At 45.5% G+C, this 17,507-nt stretch overlaps 1 protein-coding gene across 7 annotated transcripts in view; it reads right to left on the reverse strand.

The window, feature by feature from the left end:
- The window catches only part of OSBPL3 (oxysterol binding protein like 3), a 139,910-nt gene that overhangs the window by 91,259 nt on the left and 31,144 nt on the right, over positions 1-17,507 (reverse strand). The window contains exon 1 of one of the 7 annotated variants that reach the window (XM_074195500.1): positions 3,981-4,529. The exons of 5 other annotated variants lie outside the window; for them this stretch is intronic. The gene's annotated coding sequence lies outside the window, so the exon portion shown is untranslated. Of the gene's footprint in view, positions 1-1,429; positions 2,500-3,980; positions 4,530-17,507 lie in introns of those variants that run through there. One more of the 7 variants, XM_074195499.1, reaches the window with a different exon arrangement.

The following is a 17,507-nucleotide window of genomic DNA, read 5'->3' on the forward strand; positions in this document are numbered from 1 at the left end:
ATTTTCAAGTTGGCAGGGACCTTAGCTCTCATCTACCTTTACAGGGAAGGAAAGTGAGGGCCAGGAAGACTAAGTGACGTGTCTAAGGTCACAGGTAGCAAATAGCAACAACAGGATTTGAACCCTGCTCCATAGGCAAGTTTCTTTTCCACACACTCACTGGCTGATTCTCTTCTTAGGTGTCAAGCAGATGCCAGAAGTGCAGGGACAAAGATAAACAAGAAAAGAGAAAGGATGAAAAACCTCCCAAAACATAACCCCAGCAAAGCCCTTTGTCCCCATAGAAGGCTCTTTTATTCATTTTTATCCACTCAGCTAACTGCCTTCTATCTCACTTGCCATCACTGAGAAAAGGCAAGCCAAATCCAGATTGATAACAGTGGAGCAAGAAAAATCCCTGGCCTTGTCTACACATGATCTATGGAACTCTATTTCTTAGGTCATAGCTGCACATGTAACCTGGGCACATGGAATGGACACATGAGTCAGTCAAATCACAAGTCAACTTCCCTCATTTTGTCAGACATAACCTGACTCAGGCCCTTTGGCTCATAGGGCTGGTTTCTGAAGAGAGAGGGAGAGAGAGAGAGAGAGAGAGAGAGAGAGAGAGAGAGAGAGAGTGTGTGTGTGTGTGTGTGTGTGTGTGTGTGTGTGTGTGTGTGTGTGTGTGTGTGTGTACAAGGGGCTGGAATGAAATGGAAAGCTCAATGAATGGCAAACTCATAATCATACCTGGAAAAGGAGGAAAATGCTGCATCTCAGGGAGCAAATGCTAACCATCCCTCAGGGCCCGTGAATACTGGACCTCCATTGTGACCAACCTGACTGGCTTAATGGACCTGCAATCCTGGTGTGCTCTTCACACACACATACTGGAACATTCATTTAGTCTAACCTCCTCATTTTATAGAAACCAACATGATTGACTGGTTTTGTGACCAAATGCAAGGAGCCCTGGCTTCAACAACCCAAGAAGACCTGGGTTCAAATCTTGTCTTTCCCTTACTAGCTGAGAGACCTCAAGGCCACTAAGTCTAAGCAGAGTCTAGGGTTCCTTGCAGCCCTGAAACTCGGCTCCTCTGACCTGGAGCGAGTGCTGTCCGGCCTAACACCAAACATCATGAATGACTTGCCTAAGGTCACACCTGGCAGTGAGAAAGAGAGTGGGAAGCTGAGCTCTGGACCCCAGACTCCATTCAATCGTTCACAAGCATTGATGAAATAACTACTATGTGTCAGCTGCCAACGACACAAAAAACAGAAACAAAACCTGTTGTTCTCAAGGGGGAAACACAGCATGGAACCAGAGAAGTCAACAAAGGATGCTCTCAAAGTCATTTCAAGAAGGCAGAGGAGAACAAGAGGGAGTGGGGCATGGGGGGCCTTGAAAGGAGAAGATATTGGGGCCTGAAGAGGGGGAGTGACTTACCCCGGGTCACAGAGTCGCCCACGTGGTCTTCAAACCCAGGTTTTCTGATGTCTAAGCCCCTACAGGGCTCATCCCATCTAGCCCCTAAGTTCTCAAGAGCTAAGACAGATGGATCCTCTGGAGTTCTCTGTTGACCTTGAGAGTCAGAAACTTCCAGATCACCCAGCAGCCCAGTTTCAGGAGGCCTTAAGAATGAGGCCCAGCTAGGAAGCCCCAGTGGAGGCCACGGCAGCAAGACGCTTGGAAAGCCTCAACTGAACCGTGCACGTCTTGAGAAAAACCTTTAAATGCTTCGCTTGGTTTGGCCAAAAGAACCACTTCCCCTCTAGGCCACTCATCTTTAACTGAAAAGGAGCCAAGTGAGTCATGAGAAGCTAGGTGTGGGAGAATGAGGGTAAGGGACACCACAAATGTCTCCACCTTGGAAAATGAGCAAGGGCTTCAGAGGAAGAGTTTGATGGGTTGACAAAGGACTGCAGAGATCACATGCGTACTGGACCCTCCTCTCACTGCCTCAAGAGTCTATCCAGTCCAACTCCTGTTTACTATTAAACACCTGATGGGGCCCTGGAGCTAGGCTCAAAGCTGGAGACATATCCATAAAAAGAAAAACCACCCAACCACCACTGCCCTCAAAGAATATACAATATTTACTGGACTGATCCAGTAAAGTCAAAGGAAGGCACCTCCACTAATATATTCAAATCCACTTTTTGTATGCAGCAGAAATTGGAAACCAAGGAATTGCTCATCAAGCAGGTAATGGATGAATGGGATAGTTATCATGGTGCAGCAACAATGGACCACTGAGGCATTCAGAGAAACAGGAAGCCTTGGGTGACAAGATGAACAGGGAAGTCGCCAGAAACAGGGAACAATCTACACAATGACAACCATCAAATGAAACTCATGCTGCAGTTAGTTCCGGCTTCCTTTTTATTGGAGATATTTTAGGAGAGGGATATTCCAGATCTGGTCAGTGTTCAGTGGCTATAACTTTTTTTCACTTTTTGTAAATGGGAAGGCTAGCTGGAGTTGAGTATATGATGTAATCCAACATTCCTTATTTGTCTTAATATTTATTGACTACCCAGTTCCCCGCCCCCCCACCAAATGTATACAAATACTTGGTTTTATCTTCTAAAACAATGTAAATAAAAAACTGCTTGTGGTTTAAAAACATGGATAAAGAAAAGCCTTCAAGAAAGCTTAGAAAAAAAAATAAAAACAAAGAACATCAGGCTACCTATGGGAGGTGACTCCTGAGATGAGCCTTGAGTGAAGCTAAGGATTCCAAAAGTCAGAGAAGAAACCACACACCTTCAGCAGCAGCACCAATAACACAAGGTCCATAGGAGCATGCCACCTTAAATGACTCTTGGGCAAAGAGACCGGAGAGGTTTGCCATTTCCTTCTCCCGGTGAGGAAACAGAGGCAGACAGGGTAGAGTGACTTGTCCAGGGTCACACAGCGAGTCAGCGTCTGAAGCTGAATTTGAACTCAGGAAGATTCGTTTTCACATGTGATGAGTTCTCCCAGCTCCTCTCCTCACTCCATTAAGCCAGAGAACAAACAAGTCACAATGCTAACGCAGCAGTAATGGAACAACTACAACAGATATCCAAGGCTTTCGTGTTCACAAGGCACCATCATGTTGATGCTTCACCAGAACCAAGGGAGGATGATACTACCGGGGTGTCATCCTCACCTTATAGACAGAAACTGGCCTATAAAGGCTCAGAGCAGTCGAGTTACCTGCCAGTGTCACACAGCTAGAATGGTCAAAGGCAGGATTTTCACTCTCAGTCATTTCTGAATTATTCCAACTACACTGCATTTCATCTTCCTCCTCCTCTTCCTCTTCCCCCTCCTCCTCTCTATCCATGGGATCCTGGGCTCTCCTTATCTCACTAGGGTCCAGACCCCCAGACCACCACTCTGCCCAACTAAGTTCTTAGTGTACATAGAAATTCAATCCAGTAATATATATTAAGCAGCTTGGTGTGTTAGGTAATGAAAAGAACAAGCCACTTCCCCAGGGGAACTCTCCCCTTAGCCTGGCCAGCCTCTCCGGATTTCACAAAGAATCCTACCCACCTTTCAAAGGCCAGCCCCCTCCTCCCCTCCAGCCAGGAAGCCTTTCCCAAGGAAGCTCACCCTGAATTGTTGCTTTGAAATCTCCAGCCTCCCCGAAATAGGAATGGCCAACCCAGACTCTCACAAACCCATCTAGGGCCCCCTGGAGCCCAACAACTGGGTCTTAGTTACCTTGCTTCCAGCTTGCAATAGTCTCCCAAAGGAAAAGAAGAGGAAATGAATGAGGGGAGAGAAACCAAGGCCACACTTGGCACCTCTGCCAACCCCGCCTTTCTGAGAAGGGCTCAAGAAGGTGGCAGCAGCCCCAACTGCCCCACCTTCAGCTTCCTCTTGGCCTCCAACTGTTTCTGCTGCATCTGAGGCCCAAGCTTCCAAAGGGCCCCTGTTTCCCATTTCATTTCTTACCCCCCTTTTCCTACTAGACCCCAGGCTGTGGCTGAAATATTGACTGTACCTCTCCCTGGCTGGTAGCACAGCCTCTTGGCAGGAAACACACAGGGATTCTGAGGAAGACGGCAGGAAAGCAGCCTGGATGGAGATTTTCTCCATCCCCACCAAAACAAGAGGCTGAACTGGAAATTACTGACCCTGGGAATCCTGCCAGTGGGGCTGCCCAATCACAGTGGCCCTGGTTATGGGGAGTGACGCTTGGGGGTGAATGGAAATGATGGCAAGGCTGACATTTACTTAGCTGGGAAGGTTTACAAAGCACTTTATCTCATTGGATCCTTACAATAATAGGGGAGAGATAGGGATAACGTACAGAAAACTCTGCCAGCATACACTGTACACTGGCAGCCCTTCTCTGTGACTTATCCTGAGCTGCTGGAGCCCAGAAAGTTTAATGACTTCTCCTTGGTCTCATGGTCCATCAGTCAGTACTGAGGGGGCAGCTAGGTGGCACAGTGGACAGAGCACCAGCCCTGGAGTCAGGAGGACCTGAGTTCAAATTCGGCCTCAGACAATAATCACCTAGCTGTGACCTTGGGCATGTCATTTAATCCCAATGCCTTGCAAAACCCAAATAAATAAATAAACAAACAAACAAATAAGGACCTACCGAGCTGAGGATGCAAAGAAAGATCAAAAACAAAAAGTCCTGAGGCAGGATTCCAAGCCAGGTCTTCCTGACTCTTGAGTACAAGCCTGTCTCTTTGGTGCCCCCAACTGCCTTGACCACAACAACCCTTCAGGTTAGGTACTAATATTATGACCACAGACTAGAATAGCAATAGTTCATCTCTTCTCTCCTATAGAATATAAGCTCCTTGAGGGCAGGGCCTGTTTTTTGTTGGTTTGTTTTTTAACTAACTTTATTCTTACTGGCCAGCATAGTGCTTACTCTTTCATAAAGCCCTATTGCATTGAATCCCATTTTGCAGATGGAGGAACCAAAGTTAAAGAAGAGAGAGTACAAAGCAGAGACATGATTTGAAATCGGGGTGCCCCGACTGGACTAGGATCCCAAACATTTCCATTACATGGTACTGGTACTACTTACTCTCATTTCTATCATCACTCCCTTCTTTAAAAACCATGTTCTTAGGATGGGTTAAAAAAAAGCAAAAGCTTCATTCCCCAAAAGATTATTCCTCCCCCCACCCACAGTTATCCTTTGTAAAATATTTAAATTAAAAAAAAAAGAAGAAAGCTATTTAGGAAAAACAACCAATACATCTAGTATATGTCTGGTGATGCATGTCCTGCTCCACCCCCATAGTACCCCACCTCTGCAGAGAATGGAGACAGACATTTTCTCCACTCTTCGCCAGGGCCTACAGCTGTCTTTAAAATAAGCTACATTAAAGAATCATCAAAAGAGTTAGCAAAGTCCCTTCTCCAAGGCCAGCACTAAATGGTGTATTTCTCCACTTGCTTTGGGAGATAGCCACAATAATAACCTAAGATTGGGTTTGACAAAGCAGGATTATCCTGGTAAACAAGGGCAATTCTAAGCACATGAGGCTAGGCAAACAAAGTCAACAGGGCCCATTAATTGGGGAAGAGCTAAATCCAATGCATTATGCGAACTCAATGGAATGTTTCTGTAACCAAGGATGAAGAGGAGGAATTCAGAGATCCAGGGGAAGATGTGCATGAACGATGCTGAGTGAAGCAGGACCAGAAGAATGACTACAGTAGAATGCCTATAGTACTGGTTATGGGGCAGCTAGTGTTAGAGCATCTGGTCTGGGGTCAGGGAGCTGAGTTCAAATCTAGCCTTAGACACCGTGTGACCCTGAGTAAGTCACTTAACTGCCTCAGTTTCCTCATCCGCTATGTGAGCTTCATGGAGAAGGAAATGGCAACCACTCTAGTATCTTTGCCAAGAAAACCCCAGGTCACAGAGTCAACTAAACGACAGTAAAGTGTATGAAATTCCTGGAAGATGTCAGTATTCAGGGGCAGCTAGGTGGTGCACCGAATAGAGCACCAGCCCTGGAGCCAGGAGGATCTGAGTTCAAATTCGGCCTCAGACACTTAATCATTACCTAGCTGTGTGGCCTTGGGCAAGTCACTGAACCCCATTGCCTTGGAAGGAAAAAAAAAAGGAAACCTAACACTGGACAATGGAGCAAATGGACTGAAGTTCACTAATAAGTGTTTGCAGAGAAATTAATCCATTTCAATGAACAAAGCTCTCCAGAATCTCTTCCCTCTGAGCTCCCACCAAGCTTCTGGATCCTTCCTCCCCACAGGGAAGACATTTCCCATTCCTCCAGTTTTGCCTCACTGGAGAAAGCTCTTTCCTTATTTCTTTGTCTCCCAATTACCACCAGGTCTCATTTGCTTCCAACTTCTATTTTTGTTATGCAGCAGCTTAGAGAGGAAACATCTGGATGGGGAGTTTGGGAAGCACGGGAGCCAGTGCCTTAGGATCAGCTCTTAGAAGTCATGAGTTTGGTAGACAAGAAGCTCCTGGGAAAGATGGGCCGGACCCAAGGTTTTCCTCACTCCCTCCAACCCACCAGAGACAGGGGAGGGGGACCTGCTGGAAAGAGAGTTTTAAAGCAGATCTTGAGTCTCCAACAACATCGTCAAGGGGTAGAAGGCTTAGACCAAAACAGCTGAAGATGAACCAGTTGCAGGCTGCCTCAGGGCCAAGACAGGACAAGATGCAGAAAACCAGGTGATTGACGGCAAGAGGCCTCCCAAAGCTTTGGGGATCTGCAAAGGTTTTGGGGTGGGTATCCCAGCCACCTTGAGCCATCTAACCATGATCTTAGAGAGCTTCCAGGCCAGAAACAAACTCAAAAGGACAACAATGAGGGGAAAAAAGGGCCTCATTAGCACATTATCATCAGTAAAATGATCTTTCCATAGGTCTCCTCTTGGATATCGATATGACTGAACAAACTGTGGCCAGTTTAGCCAAGAAAATGTTCTTTCACCTTAATGAATGTTAAATAAAAGGGTGAATTCAGGCATTTAAGGACCAGAACAAACTGAAATGAAGAGGCAGCAGAACCATGAAAACAGCCCAAAAGCCAATCTGACAGTAAAGAAAACCATCAACCTGAAGAGAAGAAATAGAATAGAAAACCTCAGAGCTGGGGAGTATCTGAGGTTGAGACCCACTTCCCTCCCTCTTTCTGGTAGAAGGGTGGGGACCTGGGCTGCAGAATAGGATGCTTGGCTTTGAGTAAGGGATGTTAAGGGCTGAGTAAGGGGGACAGGGAGGATTAGGGGGACATGACTGGATAAAAACAAAGGCAATAATAACACTTTTTTAAAAAATGCTGCTGTGGTTGAAAAATGAATTGCCTCAGGGCTGATTTGGTCCACTGATGAGCAGGCCTCTCTATGCTGGGGGAGCCTGGTCCTCAGACAAGAAAGATGTAGCCCCAACTGGACCCACACCTAAAGCCGAGTAAGCCACATGTAGGAAGTGGTGTCAGAGGAGAGCTTTGTGGGAATCAGTATAAGGATTCTGTGAGGTAGAGACAAGCAGGGGATCAGGGGGTTTTAAATGGCAAGTTGAGAAGGCGGCATTTGATCCTAGAGATAATAATAGGCTCAGAGCCAATGAATATTTTTGAAGAAAATATCTTAGAGAGGCAGCTAGGTAGGTGGCACAGTGGACAGAGAACTGGCCCTGGAGTCAAGAGGACCTAAATTCAAATCTGACCTCAGTCACACTTACCTGTGTGACCTCAGGCAAGTAACTTCACCCCATGCCCTTGCAAAAGCAAACAAAAAAATCTTAGAATTGAGGTATTGGATTTAGGTTATGGTTTACCATAAACTGAATTTCCAACTTGGTTGTCGATGACACATATTGGAGGAGACATCATGAAAGCTTGTGGTAGCTGGGGGTTTTCTGGGGGCAGAGGGGAGAGTGAAAGAGCAGGATAGGAACAGGAATTAACATCATCACAGGGGATTCTGTGAATTGGGCAGATGAGCAAATGTCAGCCCTTTCACACCAAACAAACTGCCACAAAGGTGTGAATTTTGAAGCTTTGCAGGGTGGGACCAAAGACAATTTTAGGATCTCCCAATAAGGACTGAAATAGGCAAAAGAAGTTTGAAAGGGGGCGGCTAGGTGGTCTAGTGGATAAAGCACTGGCCCTGGAGTCGGGAGTACCTGGGTTCAAATCCGGTCTCAGACACTTAATAATGACCTAGCTGTGTGGCCTTGGGCAAGCCACTTAACCCCATTTGCCTTGCAAAAAAAAAAAAACCCTAAAAAAACCCCAAAAGTTTGAAAGGAGAAATATATTTTTTAAATGTCCACTTAAAACATTCCTAAGATCAATCTGAAACTATCAAAAGTAGCCTCTGACTCCTCCAGGGAGAGGCAAGAGAACTCAAAGGGTGCCCCTGGAAAGTGGGTGGTTTGATTCATGGCCACAAGAACCTATTGGGCTGACCGCTGTGTTAGGCACTGGGGACACAAAAAACACAACTGTGCCAGCTCTCAAAAAGCTTACCTATTCAAAATGCAAAATAATCAAAGGAAGAAGCTACGCCAAAGGCAGCCAGTCAGGAATCCAAGCCCCAGATCGTGGCGAAGCGCTGTGTCGGCATGAGCTCCATTAGTCATCTACAGACACAAATAGACAGAGGGAGAAATCTTCCTCATTCATGAAGGATGGGGAGGATCCAGTCCCAAGCTGAATCACGGGGGTGGCAGCGACAAGGCTTCTGAGGCCTCCTGCCTTCCTCTGCTCTAGGATCGGGTGGGCAACGGCAGTTCAGAGCCCGGAGCTTATCAACAAGCCAGGAGGTGTTTCATTTGGAGCATTTCAGGATGACTAAGGGGGGGCTAAAGGCCAAAGCTGGGGTGGGAGCTTAAAATAACCAGCAAGCCTTGAAATGAGCCGCCTGCCCATCTTCATGGCTCGCACTATATTTAGAGGTGCACGGTTACAAGTGAGTCAGACGCAGAAACCCAACTGTGTAGGTAGGGAAGCTCACTGCGCTCCCTAAACAGTCACCTTTGGGGGCCAGGGCCGGCAGCGATGCGGGAGCCGGTGCTCAGCGGGGAAGACAATAGAGAGAGCCGCCCTGGAAAGGACTGAGAAGATTGAGGCTGGAGAGCAGGCCAAGGCAGGGCAGGCCCATGGCTATCTTGGCATATTGAGGGATTCTCATTTGGCAAAGGAATATGGAGAAGCAACAAAGAGGAGACAAGGAGCTGGGGAAGCAGGGGTTCAAGTTCTAATACTTACTGGCCGGCCGAACCTGCAGGGACAGGTCCCTTCACCTTTCAGTGCCCCAAAAAACTCACCAACATTATGAACTATCAATGACATCAGCCATGAGCTGGTCAGGTTAGGTCCCAAGGGACAAAGAAAGGATTAGCCTTTAAGTCCTAACTAGTGACAGAACATTCATCCGTCATCTTAGATTGGCGAAGCTCAGAGAGGTTTATCCATTCAAAGGATGGCCACCAGGTGAAGGAAGACTTGGGGGGTGAGGGGCATCACAGCAATACCTGCATGGCTACCTTTTTGACCCAAGTCACTTCCCTTGGGGTCTCAGTCTCTCCACCTGTAAAATGAGGGGACTGGTCTTAATAATCTCCAAGGTTCCTTTTCTGTCTAAGGTGATGATCCTACTAAGGTATGAAGGGGGGTGCATTTTCTGTCAGAGAACAGAGAGAAATCATTGATTATCCTATTGGATGGGGGAGGGAGAGGGGAAGAAATGCCCACATCCAATGCAGATCAGCTCTGCACTTTATATGCACAGAAGGAACCTGGGGTCCTAAGAGTCACCTGGAATCAACATGGCACATCAAGTCAACATGCTAAGCCATGGGAATATAAGCAAGCAAAAAGAAAGCAGCCCCTGCCCTCCAGGAGCTTACATTCTAATTAGGGAAGGGTACCCATAAAAGGAGCTAAGGGCATAGGGGACAGAATGATATAGTGAAAGGAGGGAGGGGATGGAGAAAGTATTCATGAAGGGGAAAGAGAGCATGACTGGTTTTAGTACATCCTCAACGGGGAAGACTATGAGGGAGCAGCTCAGAGGCAGTGACAGCTACGATGTCGCCCCGGCTGTCCTGGCCAATACCTTATGTGCTTTTGGTTTGAAGTCTCCATCCACTAGCGGAGTATGGCAGCACACACCACTGCTGCTTGTTGAACATGTCTGAATGCTTTCTGTCAATGTAGTTGAGTATTATCATTATTAGAATGATCAATTCCAGTTCTGAGTCTTTCAGTCAGCGCAGGCTAGTGAAAACCTGTGTTGGGCATGGGCGGGGGGGGGGGGGGGGGGTAGGAAATAAATACCTCATAAAAAACACATCCTCAAAAATGGAAGCTTCAGGAAGGCTGGGAGGGGGCTGCCAGGGCAGAAGCATATTTCAAGATGAATACATTTCTATCATAATATCATAATTATTAGGTCTTTCTCAGCCTGGAAGCAATATAATGGCCCCTAAGGTCTACTTTGTTTTGGCCTTTTTAGCCTTAGGGTGTTTGTTTTAGATGCCCAGTCACAATCATTCTCAGCCTGGAAAATTCCTCCAGAGAGTTTGGCAGTCCGCTTCACCTCTTCTTTAGATCTACCTCTGGTTAAGCCCAGGCATCAGCTTCCTGGAAGCATCTGGGCAACAAAGCTTCCTATTATATTACACTGTTAGGGAATATTCAGGCATTGAGAGAACCTGCAGAACCTGGAGAAGGAGCCAACATTTCTTGGCTCTTCCCTCAGCCACCCCTCTGAGATGTGGGGACAGCCACCGATTCTCCTCCATGGCTCTCAGCACTTCACCAGGGGCCACTTCAGAGGAAGCTCCTCCTGAATACTTGGTGGCTGATTCGGTCTGCTCAGCCTCCCCTTTGCTATTCACAAGTGAGCTGCAAATGCCATGATTCTACGGCTCATCCAATCTCCCGCTCTCTAGCCTTTTATATGAGCACCTGAGTTCAGGTCCCATCTCTCCCACAGTGCCTTGGATTCAGGTGTACAGGCCCTGGTCACATTTGGTTCTGATAGTCTGACTCCACCCAAGGCTGTTCCTACCTAACGGGTCTGAGAGTCAGAAGCAGAACCCCAATCTGCTCTGTCTCTCAGGCTTGATGCCTAGTGAGTGAATAACCAAATCCATCAGCTGCTGCACAGGGAGCCAAAACTTCAGGCCTAAATGTGGGCTCTGAGATGCTCTACCTGAGTGACCTTTGGAAAAGCGTGCTTCTTCCATCTATGACCTTACTTCCTCTTCTGTAAATGAGGTAATTTGACAATTCTTTGTTATATCCTGTCTAAATTTATTTTGGGGGGGTTTAAAGTTATATTATAAGACCTAATCTGAGATACTGTGCAAGCCTATATTGTATGGAGATCAAGATAGGTATACATATGTAAGGTTTTAGGAAGACGACCTGGATACAAATATAGCCCCACCAGGGTCCTAAGGAACAGGGGAGCTCTCTGGCTAAGGGTTCCAATGAACTCACAGCAACAACTGAGCAGATATCCCATTGTCTGAGAATGATTGGGTCAGTCCAGTCCTCAGCCACAGGTTGGCATCAATTAATAATCAATTGGTATGTATTTGTAATGTACTGATCCTGGGTCAGGTATAGAGGCTAAGGATACAGAAACAAAAATTTCTTTGCCCTCCAAAGGTTTACATTCTATGGCTGCATTTTACAAATCAAATCAATATGGGGGAAAAGTCAGAGGATCTGAATTCAAATCCTGGGTTTGCCTCTCACTATTTGGGAGACCACGGGCAAGTCACTCTCAATCTGTTTTTTTCATTTATCAAGGAGTAAGAAGTTAAGGATCCCAAGATCTAGCACTGAATAGACTCCCATCTAATGGAAAAGGAAAGCCCTCCAGAAGGGACTGGAAGAAAAAAGGCACATACCTTGGGGCTATTTAGCGGCATTATTCAAGAAATGCAGACTGTTTCCCCAGGAGTATAAGAAACCTCAGTTCTGAGTGAGCCGCTTCCCTGTAGCATTCCTAGAAGCCTTTTCTTTGGGATGACTAACTATTGACAAGATAAGCTGGGTGGAAGATTCTGGGGTGGCAGTGAGAAAACCCCCACTTATGAGGGTTCCAAGTTCTCCAGATGTAAAATGAGGATGTTGTATAAAATGTGGAACAATGGAAAGATCACTGGATTTATAGTCCAAAGGCCTAGATTGAGATCCTTTCCTTCTTTACCATCCATATCACCTAGATGAATTTCAAGATCTCTTCCAGGGCAGCTAGGTGGCACAGTGGATAGAACACCAGCCCTGGAGTCAGGAGGACCTGAGTTCAAATCTTGCTTCAGACACTTAATAGTTGCCTAGCTGTGTTAAAAATCTCTTCCAACTCCAACTCTACGTAGGACCCTATCACTCCATTTACTCATCTATTGTTGTCCTAACTGAAGAGCCTGACATCAAATGGAGGATGACATGACTTGTCCTTTATGCTGATTATAGTGAAAGGAATGCAAAGACATCCTTTTCACAGCCTGTTCCAGAACCTATATCACCCTACGGTCTGATTTACTAGAAAACAGAACTTCTGGTGATGGCCTGGATGCTGAGCCTTATGCATACGGGTCCCTCCATATCAGTGAGACACCACTACACTCCAACAATTCTGGCAAAGCTCTATCTCGTATGTGATTTTCTGGCAATAAATTGATGACAACATAGCATTTCCAAAACTGTCTCCCAGTGGTCTAATCATCAGTATATTCCAGGACACCAAAGTCTACTCCTCTATAAAATGAAGGAATTGGCCGAGATGACCTCCAATAGCCAATGATCAGGTCTCTTCTGTCACCGAGTTATGTTTCCTAGTTATATTATAAGAGACAGTCAATGTTATAGGACCACACTCAAAGAGTTTGTTCTACATTCACTACTTTTCACTACTTTTGATTTTTTTTCTCCCTATTAAAATCTCTACAACTACTGGGGCACTAGAGTCAAGTGGATCTTGGTCATTTGGTCTGTGAGATGATTTGGTCCAACCTCCCATTCCTTCTCTTCTGGAACTTTTCACAATTTATGGTTCCCTATTCACTGATGGAATCCTTCTAGTGACAAGGAATGCATTCCTTTTCAAGCAGCCCATTCCATTTCTGGCCAGCTATAAAACCAATCATCTGTGCTTAATTAGACACCCATGGGCCTCTCCACCAAACTGAAACCAGATGCAATGCTATTTAACCTGACAAGACATTTCTTCCCTCAGGGCCTTGGTTTGTTAAGCTGGAAGAGAAGATCTCTAAAGATTTCTAAATTCCGTGGCTAAAATTATATTCATTAACCTTCAACAATGTCCTTGACACCCTCATGTCAGGCTCAGGGTGATATATGGTCAGACAACAGTTTCCCACTAGAAATCTGGATTTCCCTGGGTTCTGATTTTCAGTTGCACAGAGACTTCAGAGGTCAACCAGGACAATCTGCATACTTCCAGGAATCTCCTCGGCCACATCCCACTCCATATTCATGCAATCCTGGCTTGAATTCCTCCAGTGAGCAGGAATCTCACCACTTCCCTAAGTAACCCATCTTACTTTGGGACCAAACTCCAAGGTAACATCTTTCTGGCTACAGCCTTGTTGATCGTTTCTTTCTTCCCAAAGGAAGAAATAAGGAAGACTAAAGAGAAGATTCAGTTTGATTTTCCACAAATTATTCATAATTCATTTATGGTACAATGGAGAAAACCTCCACTGGAAATCTTTTCAATCCCTCTCTGCTTCGAACAAGGTGAGTTACCTTGGGAAAGTCACTCAACTTTTCTGGGCCTTGGTTTTACCCTTTTTGTCAGATGAGGAAGTTGGACTGAACATTTTTGAAGGTCCCTTCCAATTCTAAATTGGATCCAAATATGTAACTCCTGAAACTACTTCACTATAAAGGACTCTCTGCTCAAGGAGGGCAGCTACTACTTCATAATAATCCATAATAATGGACTCTCTGCTCAAGGAGGGCAGCTACTACTTCATAATAATCCATAATAATGGATTAGGGCTGGATACTTGAGGGAGCTCGAGTTAGTGAACACTATTCCAAAGAGAAGAGACAAGGGCCAAAGGAGGAGCTTGGATCAGTTTCCGCCAACATGTGTGAACGGCTTCCTTTTCATAGTCAGACAACTATACAATGGTTTGTGATCTCCAGGCCAAACTAATTATTTTACTAAACTCAAGAAGCATTTTACCAAGTACTTAGAAGGGCCAAGAATAGACCAAAGACCAAATGAATAGACAGGTAAAATGAGAAATAGACCCTGTCCTCAAGAAGCTTCCATTCTATTGGCAGATAAGTCAATAGAAGAGGAGAAAATCCAAGCAACCATCAGGAAAGGCTTCTTATGGAACACAGAAGCTGCTTCGTCCTGAATGGAGGGAAATGTCTAAGGTGAATCCAAGTCCTGGGAGCAGTCCAATACTCCACGGATCATCATATATGGGGGGATCACCTCTGGCATCTTTCCAGTCACTCATGGTAAGGCATCACAAGGTGGAGGGAAGGGTTGGTACCAGATGGTCAGATGGCTGGCTCATTCTACTCCATTCTCACAAGTGACCACCCACACATTGCTGTTCAATTGCTGTCTCCTCACCCCAACAGAAAGCAAGCTCTTAAGGACAAGAATTGCTTCCTCTTGAGGGCAGGGATGGTGCAGAGTCAGCCCTAGAGAAATTCTTGTACAATTTAATGAAATGAGTCAAATGTTTGCTAATCAGGGCACTCCTCCATAGGGAGGCAGAAGTGGGGCAAAGGGCTTTCACAGATCTCCGACCCTTCCCCCAGGATCAAAACTTTGACCTAAATGAATGTCACCAGATGACAAAGAGCTGCCATTTGTATGATCTTGGTACAATGGAAAGAAATAAGTTCTGCAATTCAAGAAATATATACATATGTATGTGGATATTTCTATTTCTATAATGTCTTAATATCTATAATATAAATTATATATGATTTATAATACCATATATATAATCCAAGAATTGTAGATTTAGAGTCAAAAGGGACTTTAGAAATCAAAGTTCTACCCCCTCATTTTAGAGATGAGGCCTACTGTCCAAAGGGAAACTCATCAGAGATAAAACCACTTTTTCTGACTCTACAAGAGGACCTGTGTCCAAACCTCATCTCTGTTACTCCCTACTTGGATGGGACTCAGTTTCCTCATCTGTAACAGATGGAGGTTGGACTAGATTGGCTTCACTGGCTGTCTGATCTTTCTCCCAAGGGGACCCTGAAGAAGGCATTGTTTCTCAGAGGCTCAGCAGATGTTTGAGGCAGAGAGGTTGCCCTTTTAAGCTGGGCTCTTGGGTGACTATTCAAGGAGAGCTGGCTCCCACACACGTCTCTGCTGGGACCCACCAGGGAGCAAGAAGGACAAGGTGTCCTCTGGTCACAGGGCTGCTCAGCTTTCCAGAGCTGATTTTTTTCTGAGGCATCAAAGTGAAGGATTTGAAATATCGGTTTGCCATTCGGAATCAGACGGCTATTTTGAGCTCTGGACCAAAACGAAAAGGAAACGCCCCCCATTTCCTGGGATCTGTTCATTGAATCGTCAGCAATTTGATGAGGGTACACTGGTGCAACTTGGAAGTGATCCAAAAAGCCAGAAAATATTTCTAAAGTGCTATGGAAATACTTGCTATTCTTATTGCCATTATCGTCCACACAAGGTCAGAACTAGGAATTTTGATACCTGCGGCAAGAACTAGAAGGGGGACGCGTGGCAAGAAGCACATGTTCATCAGAGGTTATGGGAGTGGGAGCAAGGCAGCAAGGGAGAGATCACCCCAGCTCTAAAGCAGTCGCAAGCTTCCAATTTAGGCTCTCCTAGCTGTGTCACTAACTGCGTGTCCACCAGATGGTGATGTGCATCGAGGGCCAGACTTGGAGTCAGAAGACCTGAATTCAAATTTGACCTCAGAGAGTGGTTCTGGGTGATGCTGGGCAACGTCTTTCACCCTCAGTGTCCTCATCTATAAAATGGCAGGACTGTGGTGAGGTTCAAATGAGAGACCATACGGCATATTACAGCCTTCAGCACGCCACGAGACCCCTTTCATCATCTTCCCACTCTCATTTCACATAGCACTATCTAGTTGACCCTTTCCTGTTCACCTCATATGCACAGAGAAAGACCCAAATCCTCACACAATAGAGATTCACCCTAAGCTCAGGCTGGTTTCTTTGACTGTTTCTTCAAAGCTGGCCTGGCAGCTTCCTTGAGACTTAATCCCACTTGGGGTAGTCATGGGAGTCCTGCCACCCCATTCACTCTCTTAGTCACCTGAGCTTAATCCCCAAATTACACCCCTGGAAATGGCCTCTCCTTCAGGAAGCTGGCCCCTCCAGTTTTGCTCCTTCCTCCATTTCACGCTTACCTGATGTTAGCACAGAGGACTGACTAGTCACCTCAACCCGAGGACATCAGACCAAGTTTCCCCAAAGAAATCCATGGAAATGTAACCTTTCCTCCAAGTGGAATCCTAAATAATCTAACCATTCACACTGAAAGAACAAAGTGGATGAGAAATGTGCCAGCACAATGAACAGAGGTTCACTGTTAAACTTTTAGTAAACTTTTTTTTTTAAATGCAGGTGGTTCACATTTTGGAATAGAGCTGTTCAGGCAGCCCACAAATCAAGGAATCAGCTTTAGAGCAGGGAGGGCTTGGAAGTCATTAAGTTCACCACCGTCACTTTACAGATGGGAAAACTGAGGCCTAGAGAGAGGAATGACTTTCCTAACTATTAAGAGTCAGAGGCAGGATTTGAATCCCAGCCCATGCTCTATCTGTAGGAGTATTTCCTCAATATTTACCTAGTGGACACATTTAAGAAGCTCATGAAGCAACTAGAATTGAGCAAAGAGAAGCAGAGGCTTGACTGCATAAGGAGTAAGGCTGCCAACTCATTAGCTTTTAGCAAATCAAAATTTTTCACCTGTTCAAAGGCTCAGTTTTTTCAGTCTTCCTAACTTCCTTCTTGTACCCCATTTACTTCCTGATGCTCACCACCCCTATAAAATCGTTCCTAGTAATAAAGAAAAAGAGCGAAACAAAACTGACCAACACAACCATCTTCACTGGACAATGCTCACAACCTCACACATGCAGTCACCCACCTCTCCAACAAGAAGAACAAAGACCCATCAGGATGGACAGGAATCACGGATCACCAGGATCTCAGAAGAATCTCAGAGGACAATGACTCTCAAGGGCAACAGAAGACACAAAAGCAAATAGAAGAACAATGACTTCCATGTGGGATGTTTGGGCCAGATATGGAGCAAGAAGGACAAACCACTATGAGATAAACTGACAGCGTTTCATACTCCCCAAGATACTCAAAAAACAGAAGGGCTAGCTGCCTTTCCAATGGCTGGTTTTCCTACAGAAGCCTTATGGTAAAACAAACAAGAATTGGAAAGGCTGGAAAGGCTACAAATCTGCTTTGGTGGAAGGAGTCCTCATATCCATAAAAATCAGATCTACCCAAGTAAGGATTCAATTAATGTTTATACAATA

This window comes from Macrotis lagotis, chromosome 7 (assembly GCF_037893015.1).
Source record: "Macrotis lagotis isolate mMagLag1 chromosome 7, bilby.v1.9.chrom.fasta, whole genome shotgun sequence".
Classification (NCBI taxonomy): Eukaryota; Metazoa; Chordata; class Mammalia; order Peramelemorphia; family Peramelidae; genus Macrotis; species Macrotis lagotis.